Here is a 17,769-nt window from a genome sequence, read left to right on the forward strand (position 1 = left end):
TGGGAGAGCGTGTGTGCGGGGAAGTGCGTGTGTTACCCGCACCGAAGGGTCTGTCCGGGGGGCCGGGGAGACCGGCCTGGCTGCTGCTGGGTGCGGGAACACGCAGCGCTCAGCAGGCACTCACCGTTGTGCGTGTTGGACCGGGTTCTTGGCAAGTCGGGGCAGGGCAAACCGGAGCGGGTTCCCGCACAAATCGATTCGGGGTTGGGAACCCGTCGCTTCCCCTGTGTGTGCATCTCTCCTGCGTTACCAGTTTTCCAGCTGGGAAGGCTGGCGGGCGGGCAGGCGGCGTCAGAGGCACGCCGCTCACGACCCAACCCACAAAGGATATTAATACGGTACCATAAGAATGTTTTCCCCTCGAAGACAATGAATGTGTAATTTCTGTGATGCAAGTGGAGGTCAGTCTGATGCTGCTCTCTTGCCAGCGAGTTATACAATGAGTTTATAAGCGTACTTGTTGTACAGAGCCAAAACCTCAGAATCCCTTTCAAGCCAGGTTTTTACCCCATTTGGTTTACTGCGAGCCTATGTATTTTGGCCAGCTATAGTCATACTATAAATTAATTTTATTCTGCAACTTTAGAAGGCACTGTAAGGTTTGAGAATATTTTTTCCAGTTGTCACGTTTCTAAATATGCTCTTTTCTTGCCGTATCCGATGCCAAAAAGCGCAGCTTAGGAATGTAGTAGGAACATAGGAATTGCCACAACAGTCCATCTTGTCAGTCCCCTGTCTCCGTCGGCTGCTGGTGCCAGATGCAAATTCTTGAGGTGACTACGTAAAAGAAGTTCTTCTAAAAGAAATACTGAGGCGTGGCAGGAGGGAAGGAAAATAAGAGTGGCTGGAAAGGAGAAACTGGGCAAAAAGCTTTTTTATTTTATTTATTCCAACTACTTACAGATTTTTTTTCGTGGAACTTAGGACTGATTTCCCCCCCCCCCATTTTTTCCTTCGCTTGCTGAGTAGCCCTCAACTGTGCCACATAAGGGAGGCAGCAAAAAACAGAGAAGGGAGCTTCTTTACTTTCTGTTTCAGGAGAGGACATAAAGGGCTTTAAAAGGTGAAAATTACTTGCCAAAGATTGTGGGAAGATGCAGCAGATCATTTAGCAGAGGCAGCAATGAGGGTGCCTCGTGAAGCGCAGTGTTGGACAGCAGTATATGCTGAATATCCTTACAGCAAGTTCATCTAGCCTGTCTAATGGCTAGTTATTGTTGGAAATGCTTGCACGAAGGCACAGCACCGTGTGAGCGCTGGAATATTCAACGGTACGAGGGAGTTATTTAGCTTATGCCCTTGAGATTAATCACAGGCTCGGTAACTTAACTCCAGAGCAGTATCTGTCTGCTGTAATGTGACTTACTCAGACAGCAGCTGAGCAGCCAAGGACTAAGCAGTTTGCAAAAATCATGATGTCAAGTATTTCGATGTCAAACTGCTTTGGTGTGGAGTGGAACCCACAGTTGGCGATGTGCAGCTTTGCAGCCAGTGGAGCAGCAGTACCCCCTTGCTGCACTGGTGATCCTGCTGGGAGCTGGATTCATGTTCGCCCTTGGGAGCCCGTCGTGGCTCAGTGAGGACGAGGCACAACAGGGAGAAAGCTGGAGCAGGTACAGATCTTGGGGGCACCTCTGCAAGTTGTGAACGTTCCCACCAGTGCCTGTGGAATCATTTTCCATGCTGCAAATTAGAGTGAAATATACTCCAGGTGTCCGGCGTTCAGGGTTGTGATCTGATCTTTTAGCAGATTCATTAGCCGGCCGAAGGGGACTCTTACTGACTGCATTTCCTGATGCTTTCGTGTGCAGGAAGCTCACTGGAGAGTTAGAAGGAGCATATTCAATGTGAAAGTGTACAGAGAATGCAGTGGATTAGAAGAGGCTTGTGTGTAGAGGTTACTAACCCCGCGATGGATCATATTCTTAAAGGATTTTAGGGATCAACGTATTCCTCACTCAAGAATCTTTCCATCCTTCCTGATAAGTGTATTGGGTGAAGGCCATCATTAATGTAAATGAATGTCTTGAGCTCATGTCTGAAGCTCATCCAACACGGACCTTGTTCAATGACAATGAAAATAAATGCTTTTTTTTTCTGTCCATTGCTGCTCTGTGTGGCACGGGCCACCTACATATATGGAAAGATTTTTTTCCCATGTGCATGTCCCCCCAAAATGTTGCCCTAAATGATCAAGAGAGGAAAAAAAAAAAAGAGGACATTTCACATACATAAAATCTGTAATTAAAATGATGAATTATTGTAAGATAGAATATTAGCCTTTTGACATTTTAATCTGAGCACGAGAGAGTGAGAGAGTGCATTCAGAGCTGCTCAATTAAATTTAAAATTTTTTCCCCTCCATTGTTATGAATAAATAGAAAGATTCTGTAGCAGTCTGTGGAATTATTAATTGCAAGTACTGTAGAAGGTGCCTGCACCGTATCATGAAATGGAGTATCATTGTTAGTGACTATATTTCTTGGTAATTAAGGCCCAGACTAATGATGCAAGTTTTCTTCAGCATGATTTTCATCTGATTATGAGGCTGCTTCATTAAGAGCACTCAGACTAACGAGCTGTAGCTGTAATAAAGTAATTTTCTGTCTTGTGCTCTGATTGATAAAGAGTTTCTATAGCTAAAAGGAATTGAAAATATAATTATAATTAGAAATGGTTGAATAAAGTTATTACAGGATTGCTGAAGGGTAGTGCAATTGACACCATAATGTTTTTTGGAAGTGTGCATCTTAAAATTAGACTTTATAAAAGGAAGGGGGGAAAAAAAAGGCAACTCGCAACCCCAAACCCTCTCTCCTAATAAATGGGCAGAATGTTGCTGCTTCCATAAAATGAACTGTTAGATTAAAGTAAAATGAGGTTTTCCCACATTGTTCAGAACAAGAAAAACATATGCAGGAAGAATGCTGTTGCCTTTCTTCCCAGCATTCTTCTTAAGTGAAGTAAAGCTTATGAAAGTGCTTTTTACTCCATTTATAAAAATTTTCATGCTGCCATATGTTGCAAAAAAAGATCTTTTTGATTAAGCTGATGTGTTTTGAAACGTACAGTGTAATTTTGGAGTTTCCCCTTAAAAACGTGCAAAGAGTTATGTGAGTCTTTTCTACGTATTTGCATACGTTCACTAGTGATCTTTAAATAAATTTTTAGAACAGAGAGTTTTTTCTTTCTCTTTCTTTCTGTCTTTTTAAGAATTTCCTTTTGTTGGCCAATATCAGAATATAACTGAGTCAAATACAAGATATCTCTTTTTTCTCAAGGGGGAGAAAATCAACTTTTTATCCCAGAAACCTTATTCTTTTTTATGATGTTTGTATTATAAACAGTATAAATTCTGTTAGAGCAATCTTTTGTGCGGATGTCATAGGATATATATGCTGTATTAATATAAAAACCTTTAATAAGGGTTTTATTTAGAATTAGCCGGTGCCCTTTAGTACTCAAAAGTTGTTTGACTTATTTAATTTGGAGGCTTTTTGTATTGCTATATCTCCCTCTTTGAAAGTCATGCATATATTTTAAAGCTACAGTTATGCACATTTGGTTATGTAAATCTGTCCTATGCAGACTCAAAGGAACTTTATTGTATTGGATTGAACCAAACAGTAGATCATCTAGATGTATATTTATGCTAATTAACTTAAAGCCAGCATTTTGCATTGATTGCTCAGTCATAATGCTTTTTGGAAGATTTTTAGAATTTTTGAAAATCATTCTTAACACATTATACAGTGATAAAAGTGTGTTATTGGAATACCATTAACAGGAATAAAAAAAAGAGCAGAATTTTATTGGTTGTTCATTGAAAATGTTAGCTGTGATTAGTTACATAATCCTACATTAACCTGTAAATTAAAATTCCTTGGTGCAATTTGATGGCTGATTTAATTTTGTCTTTCTTTGTTTGCCGCAGGCTAATTCCATTATGAATTCTTTATACAGCCTTTTCCCTCAATGATTAGCAGCTTCTACTCAAGTTCTGATTACTATTGTACACTTAGCACTACATAAAGCTGGGGATTAATATTCCCCTGAAGAATTGTTGCTATGGATCTGCTCTATTCCTTCTAAGAGATGTTTCTGCAGCTTCAATTGTCCATAAATTATGATCTCTAGTGAATTATCAGTGGGAGTGAACTAAGCTTAACAAGCTGAAGAGAGCACTCTAGTTCTGAAAGAAAAAGGGAGAGAGAGATAAAAAGATTCTCAATTATTAATTGTAAGGTTTCCATAATACAGAAGTGGAGATATTTTCCTTATTTTCATTCCTGTGAGCATGCAAGAAATCAGGGTGAGTCAGAAACACTGAAGTCCTAACCCCCTCCAGCACTTAGAGATAAAACCTACAGGAGGATCTTAATTATGTGTAGGCAGAGGTGGAAAAAACCAGCCCCATTGCCCTGGGTTTTAAGTTTGGATTTTGTCTCTTTCTTGTTTCTGTTTCACTATCTCTGTCCTCCTGGTATAGTTTTCAGCCTGTCGATAGCACAATTAGTAGCCTGGTACAACTGTCTTTAAAAATATAGTTGGGTTTAATAGGGGATTTAATTGCAGATGTCTCAGAATCTCTTGTATTTGGAGGGTTTTTTTTAAGAGACAGCCATTTCAGTTCAAGTTTGTGAGCACTTTGCTCTGCTCCCATCTGTTCCCCTTTGTTAGAGCTTTAAAGTGATATTTCTCCAACTGATTCATGGCTGTTTTCCTTCACCTCCCTTGAAAATCTGCAGCATTTTTCATTCTTCCTTGATCTGATAGATTTTCCTAATTGCGATGATCGTGTCCTTCTGCCTTCCAGCCCCAAGCCGAGCGAGCTCTTGCTCAAACTTCAGGCTATGGAGTGCCAGAGATAAGGCTGCTGCAGACGTGACTTTGCATGTACCTCCTTTTCAGGGAGGTCCTTGGGTGGCACAAACCTGGCTCCTCAACAACTGTGCTTGGCTTCTGAGATGCCAGAGGGAAGGAGCCAGCAAGGAGGTACTGACCTTGCATCACCAACCAGCAGATGCAGGGCTACCCTGAATTTACTTAAGATACTGGATCAGTACATCTTTGGATCTTCCATGCCAACAGTTTGGTTTTTTGTTGTTTTGGTGTTTTTTTTTAAATCAGTCTTCGCTGCCTTACTTTCAGGCATTTCAGTGGCTGCAGTTCAGCTGTTCCCGAGGTAACTCTAGGAGTTACTGTACTTTCTTGAGGGTTGCCCTAGCCCAGCAGAGTTATTTAGGCACTGGAGCTGACAGTGTTCCAGCCCTATTCCAAGATAAATAACTTCTGAAGTGTGACTAACAGAAGGTGTTTTTTGGTCTCGCTTTCAAAGCCCTCCTTGATAATATTCGGCAAAATCTGTATATGCTTTAAGTTAAAAGCAGCGGCTGAGTCCAACTGGTGCTTTGTGCTTGGAGCTGGTGACAGAAAATCCACAGAGGTGGATTAGGTAAATTACTGAATCTGAGTTCTCTGGTCTGCTCAGTCCATTTCGTGCTGCTTACTGAAACCGCTTGAGATTCCCATCAAACAATTCCCTGCAGAGCCACAGTGTTGCCTATTGTCTCAGCCCATAGTGCAACCAACAGAAGATGACGTATATGGAGCACTCAGGACTTTGATTATCCCCAAATGCTACATGTTGTGGCTGGGAAAACTGAGGAGATGTTAGAGTAGTCCCTGCAGAAAGGCAAACAAACTGGGTAGTCATGATTTTTTTGATTTTTTTTTCTTTCCAGCCTATGTGTTCTCTGTAGTGCTCAGAAACCCAGTGTAATGGACAATTTGACCTCATAGTTTATTTACATTTGGACTGTCATGTTGAATAACCACTAACACATTATTCTTGAAGAATCTGATCTTTTTTCTCCCAGCCCATTCCATTGCCTCCATAGCATCCCTTTGCAATGCTTTCTTCAATTTAGTTGAGGGCTGTTTGTATTTACTCCTTTTGCTAGGAGTTTAACCTGCCTAATGTGTGCCTAGGTGTTCTGAAGCTCTGTTGTGAAAAATACAGTTTTGCATATTTATCTGCTGTGTCCCCTTAATGATTTTAAAAGTCTCATTGCTGTGTCTCCTTTAGCCTTGCTATTCTCCACCCTGAAGGCTACTACCCCCCTATTGCAAGTTGTCTGCTCCTGTGATGGGAAGCTGATCTCCCTTTTGTTCCTTCCCACCTCTGTTGTTTTCTTTTCCTGGGGTGGGGGCGATCAGAACTACTTGTGGTATTCCAGCCATGGATGTGTTGTGAGTTTGTCAGAATCACATTATCCTTCATTTATTTATATTTTATTGCTGAGTCACCTAGCATTGAACAAGTCCTCGTGGGCTTTGGATGTGGTAGTCCTAATATTTGCTCTCATGTGCAGACAATGATTCTTATTTTACTCCTAGAGCAATAGGTTGAATGCAAAAGTTCCTTCTTGTGAGAGTTTTTTACTCTTATTAATTGATGTTAAGATTGGTACAGTAAGGGTCTTAACTTATGCCCCAGGCACAATCATGTCAGTTGAATTATTTACCCACAACAGTAGCATACTAAGCTATCATGGTCAATACTTTTTTTTTTTAAATTCAAACTGGATGATGTTAATAACTTTCCTGACTTCTCTGTTTTCCTTCTGAGATCTTGATTCTAGGACCAGCTCCAGTATACACCTTGTGCATCACCAATGAAATAATGAAGTGAAAGAATAATTGCTCTTATTCCTTTTTTGGATTTGGGTTAGCTCTGACTGAAGCTAGCTCTGCTCCAATTGGAATTCAGTAGGACTTTTTATCAAGATTTAGAACAGTAGAACAGAACAAATCCTGGTCTGAGCTTATTTTCAGTTCAAGTTTGCTTCTGCCTGCTTTATCCCTGCCTGGTTCTGGCAGGGATAAACACCATTAGCCCTGGGTCTTTAATGAGTCCTGTCTAGCCACCTCCGTTTGAGTGCCTGTTGTCTCTCCAACATTGTTACTGCCTCTCTTCTCTCCCTGAAGTGCTGGCTTCTCCCTCTTTGCTCTGTTGCATTCAGTGGACTAATTGGTGAAAGAGGGCAGCAGAGATCCTTTTTAATAGTGTTATCTGCCTCAGCTATGAAGAGAAAATCTCATAACCAGAGAGGTGTTTGTGAGCAGCCCAGTGCAGTGATGTGGGGTGATGCCCATGTAACTCCAACAGGATGAAAAATGGAGCAACACAAGGCAGAGATGCCTGCATATGCATGTTAGCACAAAGCTGGTACAGTCCTTAATTACTTTGCCATTTTTCAAGCGTTTAAGGAAAGGCCTCAGAATTCTATTGATGATACAGATAATAGCAAAAGGGAAGCAGTCACAGGATGCATGAAATATTCAGGTCTAAAATGCATATACATCTTCTGTATGTGTGCCAGGCCAGGCTCTTTAGTTAGGAAAACAATATTCGGTAGCTGTTAGTGATCTTTTCTAACCAAAAAAAGTTCCCTGATTGTCAGCTTTATGTCAGCTGAGGATGACATAAAGGAAGGAGATGTGTGAATTATGTTTAAGAGAAAGCAGTAAAACCTCTTCCCTCATTCCCAGTGGATTCCTCTCTAATTTCATTGAATACTGAAGCTGTTAAAAATTGGGCTGAAAGGTGTTGCTCCTGAGTTACAGTAATCCAGGTAGGATGGACGATTCCGGTAGCATGTTTGCCCAACCCATTCTGAGGGGTAATCAGGGATGGAGGTTACAGCCCTTCATGACAGTTCTTTCTGTTATTTCATGTTATTTGCTGTAGTTCTTACCTTTTAGTCCTGGGAGCCTTGAGCCTTCCAAAAACTTCATCCTGTTGTTTCTCAGTTGCATCCATTCCAGAAAAGAAGAAATGCTTTTCTTCTGCCATGCCCATAGATGTGTACTGTAAGAATGTGGGGGTTTTTCTTTTTGGTTTGTTTTGCTTATGCTAAACAAATATCATTATTTTAATCTGTCCTCGTAGACAGTGTCTTCTAGCTTGTTAGTTGCTCTCAGGGTTTCTTCTTGCTAGCTCTGCTTCTTACTTGAAATGGATATAGCACTCATTTGAAGGTTTATTGACACTGCAGAGAACAGAAGAGTTACTCTGGGTGTTTCTCAGGCTGTCCACCCTGTTTGTCTATTCCAGCATTGCAGTTTCTTTTTTCTTGACAGCAGACCCATGTTTACTCTGATCCAGTAACCCTAAACATGTTTATGGAGAACTGCTGTTTAGCCACATGCTTCCTGGGTTTGAGCAATTAAATGCTCCAACATCACTTTAGGCTTGCCCTGCTTTAATTTTGTCCCATTCTTTTCTGTCTGTTTTTCATATTTGTCAAGAGCATTTGAATCAGCTTTCTTCAGGTCTCTGCTTCTGTGAAATGTGCTAAACTTTGTACAAATCAGGGAGTTATGGTTTTGCTCTTCCCTAATTTTAAATTAGGCTGTCTAATCATAACTCCTGTTCTTACACCATGAGTAGCTGACAGACATCGCTGTGTAAATCCCATTGTCCATGGAACCTTAAAGAAAAGGTTTTTTTCCTCCTTTGTTGGTGACTTCTCCCTGCTGGAATTTCAGGGCCAGAGGGCAATTTTTCACATTCAAGCTGTCTTGCTTAATTTGCTGTTTTATTTGTTTCTAAGTCATATCATAATGACAGTGTGGCATTTTTCATTAAGGGTGTATCTTCTTATCAGGAAATTCAGGTGACAGTGAAAAGTGGCTCCCTAGAAAACTTCATCCACACCCTTGACTGACTTCCTCAGACGTTTTTTTGTTTAGAGATTTACTTCATTTCCATTCCTCTCCTTTATTCCTTTCTAGCAACGAGGTATCTACACATCAGAGCTACTCCTTGAAAGTTCCTAGGCAAGTAACTAAAAATACTGAAGCAATATGACACAACAGGCAGTGCATTTCTGAGTAATCGTTGCACATCTCAAGTAGAAGTAAAGGGCATCAGCCAAAGGTCTGTAAGCAGCCACCAAGTGTCTGAGTGCCTGAGAAGGGCACAGACTTGCCATGAAGAACAGTAATAGAGACAAGAAAATGAGAGGATAGAGGCAGCCTAGACAAGATTTACGGAGTGCTGTAGAAATAAATACACTGCCAACAGCTCGTCACATGTTCCATTCACGCATTACTGAACTCTGCAGAAATAGATGTGTTTAATCAAAGAAATGGAACTTTTAAAGATTAGTTGGCAAGAGAACCTCTGTCAGATCTGTTTTCTGGCCATAAAGTTATGTCCATAGCAGGGTGGAAAATAATCCTTGATTTAAAGATTTACAGCAGTGATGAATTTACCTGTCAGGTAGATATTACACCTTATTTTCACATGCATAATTCAAAGATTATCTGAAAACAAAACTTCTGAAGTTTTGTGAGCCATATAAATGATCTGTTTGGTATAGAGATGTTTATCTCAGAGTCCCTTTCTCAGAATAGTCCTATTGCTTCTGTTTCCACATAGCTGGTTGAACCCAAAGGTGAGTACTTCTTTTTGTGGAGTGTGACTGATCTGGAGTGCACGATAATATGATAGTTCTCACATTAATGCCTCTCCTAGATTTGTAGATTTGGTAGCTCCCAAGCTTCCCTGCAGCAGCCCTGATGGCCAAAGACCTAAATTCTGATTGCTATGGACTCTGTGCTAACTTTCAGTGATTAAAATAGGCTCAGGGCCAACAGTCCTATGTGAATATTTGCAATTGCTGTTAACCTCAGCAGGGCATAGCACATGTTAAAATTACATCTGGGACCCTCACCATCTTTTCAATTAAATTATTTACCTCTAATAGCTCCATGTTAAATGTTAATGTCCTCTGCTCCTTCTTATTGGGTGTCGTTCACTGTCTATTATCTTTCTCCAGTTTTCAGCTTTCTGTTTCTTTATTTTCATATTTAAAGAAGCTAAGTAACCATGAGAATCTCAAACTCATCAGAAATACAAACAGAATTAACCCACTGTACTTCTTCAGACCAAAGGTTCAGCAAAATCCAGCATCCCATTCCCAATGATAGCTGTGAATGAATGCTTGAAGAAGATTAAGTTTGTTCAGTACTCTCCGAGTCCTCTGGTACTTTCCAACCAAAAGAGTTCCTGAACCTTGTGTGGTATGTCTAGTAAACCCCTAGCAGATCTCTCCTCCAGGTATTTGCATAGCTTTCATCGTGAACCTTTGTAAATATTTTGAAGTCTATGCATTCTTTGCTAAGGAGTTTTCCAGGTGGCTCTTCATACAGTGGAGCTGTTAAACCTCATTTGATTTGTTTTGAATATTACTCCTACCAGCTTCATTTGATGGCCCTTTGACAGTCCCTCCCTTCTGTCCTCCTGAAGGTCCGTGAAGTTTTCTAGGCTCTTATTGCATCCAAAGTCATTTTCCTTGCTGGATTGAAGTCACAGCCTGTTCTATTTTGCTTAGAAATATTGTTCCATCCGCAAGCGTGTGTGGATGAAATCTAGCTTTAAATCTAGTTTTCTGGCTGTGATGGATGGCAGATGATTGAGCCTTGTATGAATACGTGTGATCTTGCTGTCACAAAGGAGGTGGCTGAATCCAAGTTTTGATCATCCTCATGTGTGTGTCCACTCCAAGCAACTCATTTATTTCTGGAATTAGTCAAGTGTTCGCTGTTCCTTCCCTTAATCACAGGGGTTGTTGCTGGCCAGTTCTCCAGCACAGAAGCTGAATATTTTATTTCTGCTGTGTTCATGCTGGTGTAGAAGAATGAATAATGGCCAGTTAGCTCTTGGGTTGATATAAATCAACACAGCCCTGTTGATTTCAGAAAAACAGTACAGCTTGTTTAGCCAAGTCTTTTGATGTGTATGGGAACTGCTTAGTTTCCTATCGGGTTTTGTGTGCCTGACTTTAAGCATCTTCCAAAGAACTGTGCTGATTGGGAGTTGATGCAATAAACCTTCTCCACACACAATATTCCTTCTCCGACATTTCAGAATACGTAGTAGTCAAAATGTTTACACATGCGTTATTATTATTATAACCCCTAGTGAACTCGTCTCCCCAGCTGGAGCTCAGATATACAAGATAAAGTTAATTGGGTTCCTTTTTAACTGGAGAATTTAGACCTCTTTCCGGCTTTTCAGGTAAAGGACCGTGGTTTGGACTGTTGTTATCTCTTACTTCTCCCTTGAGCTATGCCAAGTCAAATACTGTAAACTGATAAACATTATTCTAACATTGGTAACACTTGTATAAACTCTAGTGCCGTTCCCTTCTTAACACCTCCCACTTCCTTGCATCCGTGTAAATTCTTCGTCCCAGCATGGTGCACAAAGGTCTGATACGGATCATGTAACATTCCCAATACAATGAACGCTTTCTTTCTGTCTTTGCTCAACTCTGGAACTCTTTTGCTTTACTTCTGTTCAGTGCTGAAACCCAGGCCAGCTTGCCAGTGATTTATTGGGTATGTGGGGTTTCCAGTGATTTACATTTTCCATCTTCCCTTGAAGGCATTCATGCTGCCTCAGAAGGATGTGGTGATTGGCTTTAATGCAAAATATTCTTTGCAGTGATTTGACTTCTGAATTCAATAAATAGCCTCACCTTCTTCATAGGAGTTTTAAAAACAGTACTAGCTGGATTTGGGCTTCAGGAACAATAAAAGGAAAGTTTCTATTTGGAAGTATATAAAAAACCTAATGGGCTTGGTTTGGCTTTCTCTTTGCTCTGGAAAGTGAGAAAGAAATCCTGGTTTGACTGACTTTGGTGATTCCATTGACAATATACAGTGAAGTACACCTTTTTCTCATTACTCATCTAATTGGAAGATGCTTTTTCCCTTCTACTCAAAGTCTAGGCAACTCATTCTTCCTTCCTATACCTAAGCATTAATGAAGGATCAGCTTTTCTTTTTTAGAAGAATTTCTGGAAACATTTAAGGAGATTACGTCCTTTGGTAACAAAGCAAGACCTACCTGTTACTTTCTCTCCCACTGCCCCCTGTTTGGTTCCAGTTTGATGAAAATTGTCATTTGTTTTAATACATTTTAATACATTTGTTTTAAGGGATTCCCCAGCAACCTAAGTCTTGTCTTTCTAAATCTGCCCATAATAAGGTGAGAGGGTCCCTGCATGCTTCATGCATTGGCTGCCAGAAATAAAATACCCACTGTAAGAAGTACCAGCTTCTTAGAAGCATACATTAGACCTTCCTGCTGTTGCAGTTAAAATAATCTCCGTTCTCTTGCTAGCTGGGTGTCTAGGGCACACCCACCCTTTGTCTGGAAGGTCCAGCTGACAATTTATTCGTATATGCTGGGGAAGTAATGTGTGCTGCAGGGTATGTGCCTAAGGCTATGCTTCCCTTTCCCCTCTGCTGAGGTACTTCTTGCCTGCAAGCGCTGCATGCACAGTGGGAGAATGGGTTATATATTTGCTGAGAGAATAAGAGGGAAATGGTAGCCACAGCAGAACATTTCAACCCTCCTGAGATGCTGGCAGCCTTGTACGATTGGCTGTCCTCCCAGGCTTTCTCCTCTTGTGCCTGAAATGTCCCAAACACAGGTTGGCTGGCTCTGCTCCACATACAAATTGTAAAGAAATATTTTTCAGGAGTTTAAGTGCTGCCCTAAGACTGTAAGGTCAGGTCAGCTGCTGATGGACTTGATCTTGAAGTGAAGAATTGTTCAGCCTCCTGTTTCCTATTGTACTGTCAGTAAACCTTGAAGTGTGGAGGAGAGGGGAAGGAGAAGGAAGAAAGGGAGAAGGTGGACATTAGTACTATGGAATAGTGCCATTCCATGGTGGTGTCTGTTTTGTGTTTAAATCTAATAGCACTGAAATGAAACCACATAACTACATGGTTCTTCCTCCATGATGGTCTACCAGTTGTAGTGACAGTAGATTTATCCTGCCTTGTGTCTCAAGCAAATGAAAAGACCTTTTAGGGTGCGATGTCAGTTTGTTTTATTTTGCTCTAACATCCTTTGGCCCAAAGTGAGTATCTAAAATCCATCAGACAGTATCACCTGTATTGCTTCTGAATAAAGCTGTTGAACTTAAGCTCCTGTAAAATGTATATAGCAGTTTGTCTTTCTTTTAATATCATTGCTGCATACTGTCATTGGAATTGTAATATTCTTTCTTGCAAAGCTTTTAAGCATTACTTCTTGAAAGGTGTTAGAAAGGTGAGAATGATAATTAAATCTTAAGTGTAATTTTATGGTTATATCATACTATTCCCCAGAAGCAGGGTTTTGAAATTGTTGTGGGCTGTGAGCAAATCTCTGGGGCATAACTGGGAAGAAAGTGCTAAAACATGACTCTTTAGCCCAATTATTTTTATGTCTGCATTGGAATGATTTTCAGGCTTCTGAAACTCTGAAAGTTCTTTGATCATTTTGCTAGTGTCATTAAGTAATTATATTAAAAGAAATATTCTTAAATATTCCTATGTTTGTTACAATTTGTTGGAAGCTAGAGAGTTGAAAGGATTGTCTGAATTCCCAGAACCAAAACATACGTGTGTGTACAAATACATACTCTCAACTGAAATACCCCATGCAGTGACTTCAGTCCTTAGCATGACTTATTCTTTCTTGGTGTTCCAGTTAGAATTGTTGGGGGTTTTTTTGTTAGGCTTTTTTTTTTTTTTTTCTCCAGACAATGTTATTCTCACTATCCCAAAAGAAATGGCAATCCAGTTTTGTGGCTATTGAAATTATTTGCAAGTCTGGATGAAATTCAGATGGTAGTTTGAGCTAAGATGAAGGACAAAATGTTAGGGAAGTTTAAAGGAGATGCTTTAATATTTATTTTATTTATAAATAATAATTACACGATATTTAATGTTTAATAACACTTTTCATTCTTAAATAATTAGTTGCTTTAAAAAATACTTTTGACACAATATGACACAGTCATATACCCCCCCAAAAAAGGATTTTTCTTGTTTTTTCATTTTTACTGAGAAAGGAGATTTCATTTCTGGTGATCCTGAGCCTATGTATTTTAAAACTTCCTTTCATATTTATGTAGCTGTAGTTAAATCTACAAGGTTAGATCATAGAGATAATTGAATGAAGGGGAGTATCAGAGGACATTGCCTCTGCAGACGCTTCTCACAGTACAGAGCTTGCTTCAGGTAAGTCAGTTTGTTCATGCTTGTGCCCAGCTGGATCTTGAGCCAAATCTACCTAGAAGTCCATCCACCCTGCAGTCAAACCTGTCCACCCCATACTTCTGGCAGTATCACTTCTCTTTGGGTGTTCTCTTCAAGCTGGAGTCAACACTCATGACCAGCATGAACACCTTCCTGTGTGCAATTTGTAGGGTAACATAAAAGCTGAGATTAAAAGAGTAACCTGAGCCCAGGAAATGCATTTGCGTCCCTTCAACAGAGTGGTACTTTTGGAGGGGGGTTACCAATGGGAGAACCTGTCTTTCTGCAAAACAGGAACTGGCAAAGAGGTGTGGTAAATCTCAGATCCTGGTCCTAGAAATAGTAGCCTGTCAGAGGCTTACTGTTTTCGGATGAACACCCACACAGGCAGTGGTAGATTTGATCTTGCAGATCAGCTCTAGGTGTCATCCTTCTGAGAGCAGGGGAAATATTGCATTTTGGAAGGATTCTGGTTGCACACTTTTAAGCAGTATAGTAAATGTACCTGCCTGTGAGCTCCACCTGATCTTGTCCCAGGTAGAAATATATTTGGAGAGGCAAAAAACCCTAATTATTCCTGCGGTGCCCCCATACGTGCTTTGCACAGAGAAGAGGAAACAAACTGGATGTTTCTTCTAATCGTATTTGAAACCTGCATAATATTACATTTTCATCAAAAGCTCATGTAGAATGTAATTTATTTTGTTACAACTTCTTCCTTTTCTTCTTTGTATTTGAGACACTTATGTGGTTATACTTACTGTCAAAATGCTTTACAAACCTAGGCATTTTAATTCTTTTTTTCTAAAGATATTTTAAAAAAATTTGTGTGGCTAACATATGATTTTAAACTTTCTAATGAAATGCAGGTCTAGACAGAGGTTGGTTTTGTAGATGTTGGGCCATATTTCTTTTTCTCTTTCAACCTTTGCAACCTCATAATTGCATGACTTCTCCCTGACATTAACAGGAGTTACACATTCATAAGGAGAAAAGAGCACATTCCCACCCTCTTGCTTTAAAATGTATTCAGTAGATGATATGAAAGGCTTTCTAGTCCTAATGATTTTTTTTCCCCTAATGTTTGTTTTAAAAAGTGTTCCTCTGTAGGGGGTTGATCCAAAGCCCATTGAAGTCAGTGGGAATTTTTCCATAGAATTCAATGAAGTTTGAATCTGGTCCTTAGATAGCTCTGGGAGGTAGCCTTCTCATTTTTTGCAGCTGTCTTTGGGGGTATTGGAGGAGAGCTGCAGCACTGTCAAGTCCATACAGTGCTGAGCATGCTATTGATTATAAAGCAGAACTCCTGCAAAATTTCAGCTGGAAGGGGGTGGGAGGTTCTGCCTAATAATCAATAGCACAATATGGCACTATATCAAGGAATTGGCTTTTTAACAAACACTTTTAAAGCAACAAAGGAGATGAGATGGTTTTCATTTAAAGGCCGAACTCCCCTTTATTCTTGGGATTCCAGGCAGATTAGCCCTGGTATGTCCTCACAGAGGGCTGTACTGAACTTATTACAGATACTTTCTGTTCTTTTTGCAAAAGCAACACATGGAGTACCTGCCTTTTCAAATGTGGCAGTCATGTTGCAGGTTCCTGTAAATTTGCTTTGTAAAGCATAATGGTGCACTGCTCAGCAGCTTGCCAAGTGAGAAATCTTGCAAAAGTTAGAAACAAGATACTTTTGCGGAAGCAAATTGAGGATGGTGAAGATCCTGTATAGTAACTGCTTCTTCCAGTTCTGCACTTTTACAATGTCTAGTTGTGTGAAAGTCCTCTGTCACTGATTTTATGTCTATACCACTGTTTATATGTTCAATATTTAAATAAGTGTGATCTTAAGGTAGCTTTGAATTAAGGTAAAAATCCTAACTTGGACTCAACTTCAAACTCGACAAAGGTGATTGGGCCCATTCTGTTCTGAGCAGCTCCAATGCACGTTTCTATCAAGGCAAATCTCTGCCTTGATGGAGTCTGCATGGAGTAGCTGGCAGCAGAGGTTTGCCAGATGCGTATACCCAGATCTCTGTGCTTGCAGGGAGCCTCCTTGATTTTTGCCTTGGTAGGTGCTGCTCAGGTTCAGCACCAGTTATGCAGCTGAGGGCAGAGTACATCTTTGTAGAAATGTGTACTTGCATCCTATCCTAAATGTTAAACGCATTTTTTGGCTGTAATGGTGTTGGTAGTAACACTATAATTAGTTAGGCACAGTGCTGATTTTATCCAGCACAGGGTTAAAAAACTCTTGTTCCTCACTGGGCTAGTTGAGTGGTAATGAAATGCAATCACATAGGGACATGGAGTTTTTCTTTTTTCATTACTCATTAAAACATACAGTGAAGGGCCCCCAAGCCTCTAGATCCTGATGTTGAGGTGGTAGGGGAACCTAAGGCTGAATGGTAATTAGAAGGCAGAGGCTTAATAGTAATAATTTTCTAGAAATCAACTATATGAAACATAATAGTCAGGATAGGCCATAATTCAGCTCCACTTAGAGCAGTCTCTTGTCTTAGGCAACGGGTGACAGTGTATAGCAGGGCAGAGTATAAGCACTGGGAGAACAAGTATTTCCTATAAATGTTCCCTTAGACTACAGAAGTTTCTTGTGATGGTGTTCCGTGAAGTGCTAGCTTTGCTTTTGACTTAAAACTTGCCAGCGGGGAGTTTTTGTTCCTTCGTGTCCCCTCCCATAACTACTCCATCCCTCTTTTGGCTATGAGTGTTTATGCTGTTCTGGGGCAGGACCACCAAGGTGAGTGTCTCCCTTTCATCTTATAGCAGTCCCTCTGAAGTGCATCTGGCATCCCTCAATTCAGGCTTGGAAAAGACAGACTATCCCGGTCACCATCTTCATTACGAAATTTCATCTGTCTTTTCAAATCTCTGCACATCAGGAAAGTAGGAATTGGAAGCATGATCACAAACACTTCTACATGTGTATGTAGGCTTGTTCTGAAACAAAGGCATTACTTAGAAATATCAGTGTTTCTATTTACAAAAATCACCAATATCTGTGTAGCATTAACTTGTACTTTTGTACAAGTTTCCTGTAACTTAAAGCATATTTGGTTTTGAAATTTAGCCCTTGGGCTTCATTTAGTTTTGACTGAGGAACTGTAGGTGCCTTATTACTGTCATTTTGTTCTCATCTGATAGAAAGATTATCCTGTTTTATTGATGTTCTTATTTGTCACAGTGACATTATATACAATAGAGTTGTTTGTTTCTGTTTTGTATTTCTCTTTCTTAGATCACCCAGCCTTCCATAACAAATGTCAAATTCCTCTAAATGTTCAAAACATTTATTCTCCGCCTCTCCCTCTTTATCTGGCTTGAGTAGGAATTGAATAGAGTTGATTAATGGCCTGGGGGGAGGAGGGGGATAGGAGATGGGATCGTGTGAAGCTTCTAATTACTTTAATCCCTTTTCACATAAAATTGGAAAAAAAATGAAACTAATTCCCAAATGTAAAATGAAGAAAGCTGCTGTCTCAGAAACAGAAAAGCTGCCTTCAGGGCTCTGGGTGGATGGATGCAGTAGGCTGGCTTGTCCTGGTGCTCCCCCAGTGGTGTGGTGGGGTGGTGCCAGGTGATTAAATACACGATTAAGCTCTTTTGAGGGGTATGTGGTGTTCCTGCTGGTCGCCTACTGAT

The sequence above is a fragment of the Chaetura pelagica genome, unplaced genomic scaffold (genome assembly GCF_000747805.2).
Source record: "Chaetura pelagica isolate M959 unplaced genomic scaffold, ChaPel_1.0 scaffold472, whole genome shotgun sequence".
Taxonomy (NCBI): Eukaryota; Metazoa; Chordata; class Aves; order Apodiformes; family Apodidae; genus Chaetura; species Chaetura pelagica.